Source organism: Amblyomma americanum, chromosome 3 (genome assembly GCF_052857255.1).
Source record: "Amblyomma americanum isolate KBUSLIRL-KWMA chromosome 3, ASM5285725v1, whole genome shotgun sequence".
Taxonomy (NCBI): domain Eukaryota; kingdom Metazoa; phylum Arthropoda; class Arachnida; order Ixodida; family Ixodidae; genus Amblyomma; species Amblyomma americanum.
Genome location: NC_135499.1, coordinates 172,371,906 through 172,385,899, shown reverse-complemented (window position 1 = coordinate 172,385,899; position 13,994 = coordinate 172,371,906).

The following is a 13,994-nucleotide window of genomic DNA, read 5'->3' as shown; positions in this document are numbered from 1 at the left end:
TGAAAGTTCATGTTGTAGGCCAATCGCATGGGTGGCCTTGTGGGTCGCGGTGACCGCCTCGGCAGTGGAGGCTGTGCCGTCGCACCACTGGCTGCAGGGTCCTGTGGCGATAATAGGAAATGCTGGGTTTCAGTTGGTTGCTTCTCAGCGGAGTTGCTGTCATCCGATGAGCATGAAGCTAATCGCTCCCTGGTCGCGAGCAAGTGCTGCCGGTTGCGCCGCAGAACGCGGTCATCGGCTTGAACTAGGTATAGGACCGCGGTCCGGCGGGTGCGATAACTGGACCTTTTCTTGCCCATGAGGACCCTCTTATGCGCACGACATCATCTTCTTCAATGGGTGGCAGGTTCCGGCATTCGTGCTTGCTGACCTGGATGATCGGCTGCGGGCGGAAGTCCGGAAAGGGTGTACGAAGGCTCCTTCCTTGAAGTATAGCTCTCCAGGCGACCGGCCGTCTTCCAAAGGATTTGTGCTGTAATTTAATGCGCCAAGCCAAAAATACCCATTTCCTTCGCTTGTCTTTTTAAGAATCCTTTTGATCACCTGTACGCCCTTTTCCGCAAGGCCACTGGAGCGCGGAAATTGTGGGCTTGATGCCACGTGCTTAAAGTCGTACAGTTTCGAAAAACGTTCAAACTCGCGGGACTGAGAAAATCACGCTCCGTTATCGGTGCAAACTTCTGTCATGGCAGGGACGTTTGGAGAGGACGTTCCTGGGAACCTCAAAGGCAGCGGTCTCCGCGTAGCGGACGGTGACCGCGGGGCGCGACCCGCCCTCGTTTACTTCAGGCCAGGAACCATGCAGTAAGTAGCGCAGGTTCGGCGAAGCGGGCGAGCAATACCAGCTGTGTAGCGTGTCTTCTCTTTCTGCAGGAATTAGTGATAGGCGCGCACTTCAGACGCATTTCGGGCGATCCACTAACAAAAGCGCTCTAGCACCGACTGACATATAAATGAAAAAAAAGGAAGTTTTTCGAGCTTTATAAGAAAGTCTGAAGAGCCGCATATCAGCTCATTTGAGCTGCAGTCCCCGCAAATGTATGCTAAGTATGTGCTTTTCAGGCAAACATTGTGTGATATATTCCACGAATGTGCCTGCTCTTTAAATCTGCAGCATACAGCTGACAAGTCTTCAATTATTTTTGCCGTTATTGAGAAACGTACTGGTGCCGCGAACCTTCACATCATGCAGACTTTTTCGGCTTTGTTTGCCAACGTAAGATATTTGGGAACCAAACCGAGTAGTACTCCATTTTCTTGTTGTGGCGCTTGCTGTGGTAGTCCATCTTCTCGTTGGAATCCTGCTCAGGAAAACTAAAAGCTATGTGCTCCAGAGGGTTCATAAACGTTTCATTCCTCCAAAGTGCGGCTAATCGCTGATTTTAGCGCTCCAGACTGCTCCTAAATCGGTGTTACACTTCTCCAAACGGGATACCGTAATGCTCCCAATCTGTTCCCACGTGGAATTTACCATTAACATCACGTGTTTAGGACACGGAGCTGGCTGGAGCCGTTTTTATGTAACGATTGGTTTCTTTTGCATTTCATTGGATATTCTTCGTCATTGGTCGCCGCTCCCGGTGACGTGGCCAGTGGGGCACGACGTCACGCCGGTCGTGGCAAAACACGCCCATGATGCCATTTCCTTTCATAAAGGCGCCGCACGTCGACGCCGCACTGGTGGACCGGCGCCGTAGCCATGGGGAACTTGCGCTGAAGTTTGCGGTGCCGATTGCAGCGCCATAACACACTGCCTATAGCGAGAAGAGCAAGCAGTTTTGGGTAGTACTCTTAGTACTTTTCCGCGCCACCTTCAGGCGCTTATTGGCGTGAGCCTGCGCGCTCGGTCGAAGGCGCACGTGCCGTGCGTCAGCTGGGCTACGCCGAGAGAAGATAGGTAATGAATGCTGTCAGCCAAACGCGGGTATCTAATCGCGCAGAATGTGTTCTCGCGTTTGCAGCGGCCCAAGCGGCTGACAAAAGCAGTTTTGAGTCAACGCATGGAACAATTGCAGTGCCACCTTGGCAGCCCAGGTTCCCCATATCGGCTGTGCTCGTGACCCACCTCCTTGTTGCCTTCGTCACCGTTCATGCCATGAACAAATTAATGGCGTAATCCAATCGGCTATCCAAACCCGAGAAGGAGTAAGACATCCGTCGCTGTCCAATCACAACTCACGATCTGAATACAAATCGGCCATTGAAACGCGTTCGGTTTTGCGGAGCAAGAACACTTGCTCCGGGTCGCCGATTGGAATAGCCATACGTGAAAGTGAAGTGAATCGTCACATATTACGACCCCAGGTCTGTGCGACCCGAGCTTGCGTCTGGTGCTCTCCGCGGGCATCGGATGCTATCCGCGCTCTTCGACGCAACCACTCTGCCACGCCCTGGAATGCCTGAGCTCAGCAGGGAGGATGCGCTCGCGGCGAACTTGTGGGCGCAGACCGTATACAGTATAACTGTACGCGGTACTCTCTGCGTATGTATATACCTTCGTTTCCGTTGCGTCACGTCCTGTGCGCCGTTGGCTGCACGTCCCGCGAAGAGCACGACACATGCTGACGAGGTTTATGTTAATGAGCCACAGTATTACAAGACGCGCCAGCCACTTGGCTTAAAAACGGTCTCGTAGTTGTTTTCCCAACTCCTAACGGTCTGCAGCGATCGACTTCGATCTTCGCTGTCGGTTGTAGTATTTCTGTCGTTCGTCATGTGTATTTTTTTTTTCTAGACGTTTAGATACGGGTTCCTTTCCTTCACTCGTCAGTGTTGTTGTTTATAGACAAAGCAAGTCAGTCGTGCGGTGCGCTTTTAGCAGGGTAGCGCCGTGCATGGTTTATATCGCTCGCTTTGCGACCTCTGCGTATAGCCCCGGTTGTTCGGGTGCCTCTGTGTGTTTTTAAAAAGCTTTTCTCAACAGTGACGCTTTCAAGGGGAGACGTGGGCCAAAATTTGACGGGACACACATTGAGGCCCCGACATTCCTGGTATGCAGCCCCCTCACTGGTTAGACCTGACAAAATTTGTCTGAAAAGCTTTCCCCACTATATTTCGCGCATCTGATTTATTTAGCTTCGTGAGGATCACTGCCACAAAGGTGTCATGCATGCCAAAAATTAACTCCCCCCACTATTCTCCGTACCACCCCACTACGGATATCCTGGCGCCGTCCCTGTTTTTCAACTGTTTAATTGCTGCATATACGCCAGATTTCGAGCGTAGAGATTTGTGTGCTTTATTAAACGTAAGCAACGCCTTTGCAAACGCTCGTTTTGAGATTCGCGTGAAAATTGCGTCGCCAGGCTGTTCGGTAGCAGTTAAGTTCGACAGTGATTATCCTCTCTCTCTCTAAACGGCTACCTCTCTATGGAAGAAATTTTCGAAGGAACGAACACCGTGAGGCCAGGCATGGAGAAGCGCAGTAAAGGGGTCCGTGGAATCGGAATTTTAACGCATTTTATTGATATGTTGAAAATTTTCACCACATAATGGTGTACAGGTTGGAGGTTCCGCAGTGCTGAAGAGCTCAGCGCTTGAGCCTATACTTCGAAACTTCAGCGTGGTTGCCTGCAGGTACCAAACAATGGCGCTAGGGTGAAGTGTCCGTTTCTGTTTGCACGGGCCGCGAATTCAGAACGCAGTTTCAACGCACAAAGGCTCCTGTTCACTCGCCCCGTTGTATCCGAGTTCTCCGGTTGTGTCGCGTGGACACAACCTTCCACTTTGTGGGAAGCCTGCTAGATTCCCGCCGTGGTGTCTGCGCGGCATCCCGCGTCGCTCTCTTTCCCTTTCTCCCGCCTCGGGCGGCGGAGTTGTGGGTTTCTCAGTAGGCACAGGCCACTACCCACCGCGGGTTCGAGCTTCGCGCGAGCCAAGGGCCCCGATCAGCCGTCACCACACGCACCCTGGGGCACCGCTGCGGCGGCGTTCAACCTCTGAAGAGAGGAGAGCGGCTCGCCGCAAGAAACAGGCCTCCAAGTTCACGAAGGAGACGTTTATTGACGCCGTCCTCCAGCGGTACATACACACACTCATCAGTCACCCCGTCCCGGGGCGCGCTCAGAGCAAGGCTCCGGTGCGCGCTCGGGGCAACAAGAGAAATGCGCGCCGCTAGCACGCCGCTGCAGGAGATTGTCCCCGCGGCAGTGCTGTGATCTCTCTCGTGTCGGCCGTTGGGCCGTTTGCGAGAGAGAGTGGGCAGTCAACGCAAGGTGCGCCTGTCAGAGGTCGTTGGACCCCTGGACAGGCTCGAGCCGCGGCGGATCAAGGACCGACGCTGGCGAGCTCGAGTATGAACTGGTCCGAACGGCAGAGGCCGGCCCGGACGAACAGTAACGTACGCACCTTACGCTGTCTCGGAGGGGTCGGCGAAAGTCTCCCCTTCCTGCTGGGGAGCGGTTTGCTCGTTAAGGAGCGAGTGTCTCGCGGCATGGTTTTTGTGTGGCTATGGGGAGCGTGAAGAGTGCGTCTGTGTGTCCTTTGACCCCTGCCACGGCGCCTCGGGACGATTCCGACAAGCGGGTCGTTGTCACTGATGAATGTCCGCTTCTGTGCCGGTGCGTGCCTGGGATTATGTGCGTGTTCCCAAGATCAAAGGCAACGCCGAGAGGGGGGCAGGAAGGACAGCACCCTTTCCCGTGCGGGTCCTCTTCGGGATCGTCGAGCGTAGTCAACGTCCTCATGCTCAACTTTGATGACCTTGTGGAGGACATGGGACCACCGTCAATAAATCGTCCACCGGGACCCTGAAGGCAGCAAAAGCGTGAGTTGGCCGCCGACAGGCCCAATGGGCCGCGCCACCGAACATTATGAGGCTGCAGGCCACCTGTCAGCTGGCCTTCTGTACAGTGTACAGTGTAGTTAGTTTTTGTCTCCTTGAAACGTATGCAAGTGTTGTTTGTTTTATGTTCTTGTTTGTTTGTCTTTTGACTTTATGGCTGGAACTGAAGTGTGGTAGTTTTATATGGATTTATTTTTTTATTTTTTATTTTGCCGCATGCTTTCGCCGATGGGTAGGAGGGCATTTAAGTAGAGGAGGATGTGGGAAGCCTGCTAGATTCCCGCCGTGGCGTCTGCGCGGCATCCCGCGTCGCTCTCTTTCCCTTTCTCCCGCCTCGGGCGGCGGAGAGTCGGCTGGTGGCTAATCGCTGTCATTCGGCCGCAGCTCCGCCCCCGGCTTCCCAAGGGCCTTTGCCATTGGTGACTTTTGGCGGGAATTTGGGACCCGTTTGGGGTGGTCGCGCGGCGTGCGACCGTCCGAGCGGGGCCCAGAGAGAGAGAGACCCCTCCGAGACAGCGTAAGGTGCGTACGTTACTGTTCGTCCGGGCCGGCCTCTGCCGTTCGGACCAGTTCATACTCGAGCTCGCCAGCGTCGGTCCTTGATCCGCCGCGGCTCGAGCCTGTCCAGGGGTCCAACGACCTCTGACAGGCGCACCTTGCGTTGACTGCCCACTCTCTCTCGCAAACGGCCCAACGGCCGACACGAGAGAGATCACAGCACTGCCGCGGGGACAATCTCCTGCAGCGGCGTGCTAGCGGCGCGCATTTCTCTTGTTGCCCCGAGCGCGCACCGGAGCCTTGCTCTGAGCGCGCCCCGGGACGGGGTGACTGTTGAGTGTGTGTGTGTACCGCTGGAGGACGGCGTCAATAAACGTCTCCTTCGTGAACTTGGAGGCCTGTTTCTTGCGGCGAGCCGCTCTCCTCTCTTCAGAGGTTGAACGCCGCCGCAGCGGTGCCCCAGGCTGCGTGTGGTGACGGCTGATCGGGGCTCTTGGCTCGCGCGAAGCTCGAACCCGTGGTGGGTAGTGGCCTGTGCCTACTGAGAGACCCACAACTTCCACTCCCAGCCGGCCTCTCTCGTGGTATTGCGGGCCCGGACTACTGCCACATACTGAGAGGGACCGCTCAGGAGGGACGAAGCTTACGCAAGAGCGTAAAGGGGCGCTCACATTAGCGGGAAAACGCGCAACGCCGGGCGTTTCCCGCGTGCCGCTTCCCGCCCAAGCCGGTTTTTCTCCCGCGGACAGCCTGCTCTCCCGTCCCGCGGAGCGATGGGTTCAGGGGCGCTCACATTAGCGGGAAAACGCGCAACGCCGGGCGTTTCCCGCGTGCCGCTTCCCGCCCAAGCCGGTTTTTCTCCCGCGGACAGCCTGCTCTCCCGTCCCGCGGAGCGATGGGTTCGGTAAAGGGGCGCTCACATTAGCGGGAAAACGCGCAACGCCGGGCGTTTCCCGCGTGCCGCTTCCCGCCCAAGCCGGTTTTTCTCCCGCGGACAGCCTGCTCTCCCGTCCCGCGGAGCGATGGGTTCGGTACCTATTTTTCCCGTGCCGGTGATTAAGGACAGCCAATGGGCGCCGACCGTGAACCGTGACGTCGGTCCCAGCTCAGTGACCCCTTCGGCGGAGGCTGCGCGCGTCCGGCCCCGGCCGGCCGGGGCACTCGGCGGCTGCTTTGCCAGGGCGACGGGAGGGGAGCTAGCAGGGTGCGCTTTCCAGTCTTCTCTAGTGTCACGTGACTATCCCCTTCTCTTTCTGCTCGTTCGGGTCCTCCCTCAGCGCCTCCTCTCTCCACATTCCAAGACAACCGCAGCGAGAAAACGCGCGTAGTGTGAGCGTCATTCCGAGGAGCTGCGAGGCAGCGTCGACGTTGACGCTGTGCCGGCGCGGGAAGCTTCCCGCCAGTGTGAGCGCGCCTTATTTTTCCCGTGCCGGTGACAGAACAGCCAATGGGCGCCGACCGTGAACCGTGACGTCGGTCCCAGTTCAGTGACCCCGTCGGCGGAGGCGGTCGGCCGGCCGGCCCCGGCCGGCCGGGGCACTCGGCGGCTGCTTTGCCAGGGCGACGGGAGGGGAGCTAGCAGGGTGCGCTTTCCAGTCTTCTCTAGTGTCACGTGACTATCCCCTTCTCTTTCTGCTCGTTCGGGTCCTCCCTCAGCGCCTCCTCTCTCCACATTCCAAGACAACCGCAGCGAGAAAACGCGCGTAGTGTGAGCGTCATTCCGAGGAGCTGCGAGGCAGCGTCGACGTTGACGCTGTGCCGGCGCGGGAAGCTTCCCGCCAGTGTGAGCGCGCCTTTCGGTACCTATTTTTCCCGTGCCGGTGACAGAACAGCCAATGGGCGCCGACCGTGAACCGTGACGTCGGTCCCAGTTCAGTGACCCCGTCGGCGGAGGCGGTCGGCCGGCCGGCCCCGGCCGGCCGGGGCACTCGGCGGCTGCTTTGCCAGGGCGACGGGAGGGGAGCTAGCAGGGTGCGCTTTCCAGTCTTCTCTAGTGTCACGTGACTATCCCCTTCTCTTTCTGCTCGTTCGGGTCCTCCCTCAGCGCCTCCTCTCTCCACATTCCAAGACAACCGCAGCGAGAAAACGCGCGTAGTGTGAGCGTCATTCCGAGGAGCTGCGAGGCAGCGTCGACGTTGACGCTGTGCCGGCGCGGGAAGCTTCCCGCTAGTGTGAGCGCGCCTTAAGAGAACGTAAACCCGCGGATTGTGGAGCAGGCATTCGCCGGCCGTTTGGAAGCTGCAATCAAGGCAGGAGGCGGACAAAAGTGAGTGCGTGTAAAACTGGACAGTTTAAACTGTAGGACACGGAGAAAGGACGCTGAAGTCGCACCCTTGACCAAGCAGCCCGCACTGTGCGGTCTTCTATTAAGCGAACGACAGTTTTTTCTATACAGCGTCCCAAGGAGCACGGATAAACGCTGTTTGAAAGCGATGTGTCTGCTGTCCCGGTCGGGGAAGGAAAAGGGTATCCGCTTCCCGGGGCACGGTGCCTTTTTAAGGCCACATCCTCACTGCCGGCCTCCTCTACGGCGCGGCTGCGACGGAGGCGAAAACCGCGGCAGCAACGGAGCGGCGCGGTGTTCTAATCGAAAGAGACGCCGGACACCGGCAAACCAGTTTGGGCGGGTGCTCGCTGCTCCCACGTGACTCTACGTCAGGGCCTTTTTAACGCGAGAGCGTCAAGGAGGTCGTGTAGCCGAAAAGTCGGCGTCGGCGGCGTTGGCCGTGATCGAAAAATCCTCCTTGCACTCCTCCTCCTCGCAATGTACGCCACTGCCCCAACAGATAGCGTGGCTCCTTCGCGACGCGGCGAGCACTTCCCTTCCTTTCTCTTCAACTTCCCCCCCTCCCCCTACAGTGCAGCGACCATCCCCTCAGAAGAGAGGGATAAATGCACGCGCTGTGTCCCCCTTTCCACTCCCATCAAGAATCGCAACTCGCGCGACGGCAGCGCCTCCCGCTCCTCTCGTTCGGGCGCAGAGGGGCCGTGCGGGCACGCAGGAATCACGCGGTGAGCGGCGAACAACGCAGCGCACATCCAAAGCGCGTTCACCACGAAGCTTGCGGCTTGCTGCCTGTTCGTTCGGCGCGGAAGCTATGCTGGCGTTCGTGGCATCGGGTTTATCGAGAACGATGTACCGACGAACTGCGACTGCAACTTGGGTCCGGCGCGTTTCGGCAAGGCGCCTGGTCGCGTTTCTACGTGGTTTGCCGCTCCGCGCGTCCGTTTCACAATACGTAGCAGAGCGGTTTGTCTAATAACGGGCAAGGCGTCGCGCCGAACGGGCGATGGCGTTCTATGGACTCCTTGGCAGTGCTGCAACACGCTCTCGCATTCCACTCTTAAAGGCGAAGCTTAAGCGTCCTCCAATTTTTTCTTCGCACGAATGAAGACCACAGGCCAGTGCTGTTCTGGTCTGTGGAGCGAGCTCCAAGGCCTGTCACGCCGGAGTGACTGGAGGCAATCAGGATTGGGGATGAGTTTATGCTGGCAAGGAAAACAGAATAAAAGAATTTAGGAGTGGTCAGTTGGATTGATGCGAAGGAAATGCGGTAGAATTTTTCTTTCACTCGTATTCTGGTTACATGGTCTTTCACTCGCCAGTCTATTCGGATTCCATTTCTATTCGTAATCGCTTCTTTTATTCATTTTTTCCGAGTCATTCGTAGTCCGGCGTATCCCTCGTCTCCCTTACAAGACGAAAGGAAGAGGGTGTTGGAGAGAGGGAAATCTCCCTAACACCACCTGCCACGGTTGTCGGATGGAGGCTTCACACAGACGCCGATGCCGCTGGAGAATTTTCGCCTTCATGGCTCTCCTATAGTGCTATCGCAATGGCTGGCGGTTTAGCATTGCTAATCGCGAAATATTATACGATAGCACATTTTTTTTGCAGGTGGACACCGCCGCCACGTACCTGAAAGCGCGATTGAGGCGTCCACTGACCCATGGAGTGCGCCAGTTATGCGCGTTTTCAACTTTATTATTGTTATTATTATTATTATTATTATTATTATTATTATTATTATTATTATTATTATTATCGTCAATGCCAATTTACCCAACGTACGCCGGCGGCCTATGCTCCCGTGCCGCGTTTCTGCAGCAATACAGTCAACGCGTACTGTTCCAGTGCCGTGTTCTTGGCCCAACGTTGTCCACGCCAACAAATGCAGCGCGCATCTCTGTCACTACCGCCACTTATAGCTCAGAGCGCGAATATTAGTTTGATAGTAGTATTAGTTGATGAGTAAGACGATGTGCAATGAACAGCGCGAGCGCAGTTTAACGAGAGGCGTGTTCGGCTTCGGCGGCGGCGTTAGCCTGGTGCTCTCGCGCAGTGGCCAGCGCAGCTATCTGGCCGCGCCGCCGCGGGCTCGAAACCCAGTCGCAGTTATTTATTTTATTTTTATTTACTTATTCCACTTAGCACAAACCCACTAACATCGCAAGAACTTGCTCGGGGTTTACCCATCGCAATAGTGCTTTCGCACTAAATACGATTGGGAGTCAATCGATCCGGCTAACTTTCACCGTGCGCGCCGGCCGAACGTATACGCTTCGCATCCTCTTTGCAGCCACGCATGCACCGCGGCGGCTGTCGCTGGCAGTCTCGGTGGAGTTGTTTCGTCGGTCATTGTTCCCTGCTTCGTCGTCGCCCTTACACGAGTCGAATGTTACAGGCCAGCTGTGTAGCGCATTGCGCGGGAACCGTATAGATATAAAAAGAGGCGGCCACAGAAGTGGCATGCTTAGGAATACACCTGTTCGGAAAGGCACGCGGCACACTTTGATGCCCACATCGTCGTGACCGAGTGGAGGCTTGGTATTAAGCGGCGCACTGTTCGACAACGTTGCGTCGGCATCAGCATAATGGGTTGGTTTTTTTTTTGGGGGGGGGGGGGGGAAGGAAATGGCGCAGTATCTGTCTCATATATCGTTGGACACCTGAACCATGAAAGCATATTTGCTTGGTCGGCGCAGGACGGGGCTGTTGGAGGTTCAAGGAAGAGGGCTCTTACCGTACACTAGACGTCACGTGGAGGGTGATGTCGGCGTTACTGTTGCCAGGATGCGTTATGATGGTATGATACCACATGTTTGCATATTTATTGGCACCGTCATCAGTCAACGGACGCTAAACCGTTCATTGCTGCTGTGGCGCCAGAAAGCGTTAAATATAAACGGAGCAGTAATAATAATAATTGGTTGTTTGGAGAAAGGAAATGGCGCAGTATCTGTCTCATATATCGTTGGGCACCTGAACCGCGCCGTAAGGGAAGGGATAAAGGAGGAAGTGAAAGAAGAAAGGAAGAGGTGCCGTAGTAGAGGGCTCCGGAACAATTTCGACCACCTGGGGATCTTTAACGTGCACTGACATCGCACAGCACACGGGCGCCTTAGCGTTTTTCCTCCATAAAAACGCAGCCGCCGCGGTCGGGTTCGAACCCGGGAAATCCGGATCAGTAGTCGAGCACTCTAACCACTGAGCCACCGCGGCGGGTTAAACGGAGCAGTACTATTTCGTTTCGTGAATTCGAATCGGTTTCATGAATTCTGACGAAAGAACTGACATTGTCTACAAGGCTACAATGAATACAGCTGGGGAATGTCCAATGAGCTGTACGGCGGCGGTTGTACGTGTTAACGTCGATGGAACCCGCTCACAGGACACTTAAAACACCAGCCTTCCGAAGGATCTTCGGAAGCGCCGTGCGGTCGCCGGTTGCGCTCCCCTTTCTCCCCATCTTGCGCGTAACGGAGCGATATCTGCTCGAAATACGGTTTGTCTCCCGCGATTCGCTAAAACACAGGTCCTCGTTCCGAGGAGTGTTGGTGGGGAAATCTGCATCAAGTCTATCCCGCTTCCGCGTTGAACCGCAGCCCTTCCGTTCGAACTCGTACTCGCGCAACGCACATCTGGGTCATGGACACGGACCCGTTTTCGTGCGGCGAGAATGGTGCACCCCACTGCAGTTTATCGTCGCGTCTTGACCCTCGACCGACGCCTTGAGGTCAGACGGCTGGAGGCCGTTGCGGGGAACTGTACATATCTCTCCACTGAGTCTGTATAGCGTGACTCTGCGTATCTACGCGCAAGCAAAGCCGGAGCTGCCGTGACCACGTGTTGAGGGAACGGCAAGGGGGCGTTTCGTCGATAACAGAGTGGGGCCATGTCAGTTAAAAAAAAACGTGAATAAACACAACCTCATCGAATTATGTACCCTTAACGTCAACATGAAGGATAACAGACATGTATAGCGCCAACCGTTAACAGCGCATGCGCAGATACCGCCGACGGGCCAGGTGCGCCCGTATCTATCCATCTCCGCATGTGCTGTTAGCTTCTGGTGGTACCGGATTGCGATAGCGGCACGCGGTGACGCGATGCTACCCACGTATATATAGTTCGTGCGCCGCTGTAGTTCTTGCGTGTGACTGCTTCCATCGTGCCCACACGGCGCTGGTCTTACATCTTTAGAAACCAGTGAGCCAGGTTTTGCTTCTTCGAATTGTGTACAGTGCTTGTGATTTTGATTGTTTTTTATTGTCGCTGCGTGGTTCGCATTGAATTCGCTGCGTTTTCCTTCGCCACCATGTGGTGACCTGCTTGCTGTATTACAGGAGGTGAAAACCTCGTCAAGCCGTTTTCCCTTTTTTTATCTTACCCCTGAATGCCGCGCCAGTAATGACGGGTGGTTAATTTTTTAATTACTTTATTATTTTAGAGCGGCGCGTACCTGCTCCGTGCAGCTGTAACGCCGGAAGCTGGGCGCGCTCCTGGGCTGTGTGGTACAAAACTCTTGCGAATATTTACTACCACGTGCGACAAGTGAGACGCGGGGACGTTTACCTTTGTACATATGTGGGGCGGGAACGGCGCCGCTTTGAAAACGTTGCCCGTTACGACGCGGTGCGCAACATTTGCGGGACACATATCGCGGAATGACTCGACGACATGCGTCTGCGAAGTACGGGTGAAGGTGCTGGTCGAGCTTCACTCAAGCGTGCACTTGCATCGAATTTCGTTCCAAACGATTCCAAACGAAACAGGGCGTTCGGAATCGTTCCAAACGAAACAGGGCGTTCGGCTACTGAGCCGGACTACCCGGATTCGATGGAGGCGAAACGCAAAGGCGCCTGTGTGCTGTGCGATGCCAATGCATGTTAAAGATCATCAGGTGATCGAAATTATTCCGGAGATCTCCACTACGGCACCTATTTCTTCCTTTCTTCTTTCACTCCCTCCTTTCTCCCTTCCTTATGGCGCGGTTCAGGTGTCCGCCGATATGTGAGACAGTTGCGACGCCTTTGTGGTGGTGGTGGCAAATCTTTATTGCCATCAAGACCAGGAGGGTTAGGGGTCATTTTGAGATCTTGCGTGGACCCTCACGGCGGCGTCAGGTGGCGGAAAGTCTTTGCTTCCGGGTGACCTCCACACTCTAAACAGGAAGGAGTAAAAAAGAGTAAAATATCCTCTATAGCGCACTCCCGTTTATACAAAGGGAGTGCGCCAGAGGGCAGCCTACTCCCTTTTTACTCCCATATAGGCGTATTGGTGTTTGGCTGTAGGGCCCAGCTCACTGTCCGGAGTTGTGCCTCCGGATCCGAGCTGAACAACGCAGCCTCCCACTGATTTTGTCCTTGTCCTTAGGGCACTCGTATTGTACGTAATCTAGATTGGCTTTATTTTAGGGCACTCGTATTGTACGTAATCTAGATTGGCTTTAGAATAATTGGATAAAATGCAGCCGGATTGATACACGGCGTGGTACATGTGTTACAATATGCGTGTTCCGGAAGGTATTGGTTTGCAATCAGTTGCCTCCAGGAAACTGCTGCTATTTGGTTAGCGATTTATGGGGGGGGGGGGGGGGGGGGGGGGGGGGTATATTTTAATTTTTCATTCCGGTAGTGGAAAGAAAAATTCCGATTGTCGATCACGCCTTTCTTTCCTCAAAACCAATTTTTTATTGTTAATCCTATACACGCTACAATTTATCCAATGTTTGCGACTTATGGTGACATTTTGTGGTGAGAAAGCTGCAGATGCTATAGCTTATGGAAAAAGATAGAGTGAGATGAGTTACTGGAGCGCGTATTGCATGCCGTTGTGCCTTGTTTCGCGAGAAAGGTGTGCCGGTTGGGTATTTTCTTTTTTCGTTTCGCTGTTTTGTGCAAGATTGACCGAGCCGTATTCAACCGCGCTGCAGCGAGCAGCATATTCTCCAAGAAACGTGGTCGGTTGGTGCTTGTCCTCGTCCGTGTCATAAATTACGTATTCATCAGCCATGATAAGCTAGCGGATCCCATTGATACTGCGAGTGGTCAGTGCTAGCCGGTTGACGAAACTTTGACGCAATGCATATGAGTTTAGTGATGCGGTGGTGATGCGAGGTTCAAGGTCATGAGACGAGAATTCCCGTTATTGCGTTTACTGTGACTGTACCGTTTCCCTCTCATGCATTCCGATTATGCTTTCTGTGTGGTCACGTGATCGTGGGCGAGCTTGTGCCGAGCCTGCGCGCACGGTATTCCTCCTACGTTTACGCCGAACCAGAGAAACAGAACAGCTAGTGGCGTAAACAAACGACTGAGGAAGAACGTTAGTCCTCCCGGAACACACACGCACCAAGCGGCCAAACCACTGCGGCTATCTCGAATCACTGCTGCACGCATTTGACGTGTAGTGGGCTCGTCAAGAAAAGAC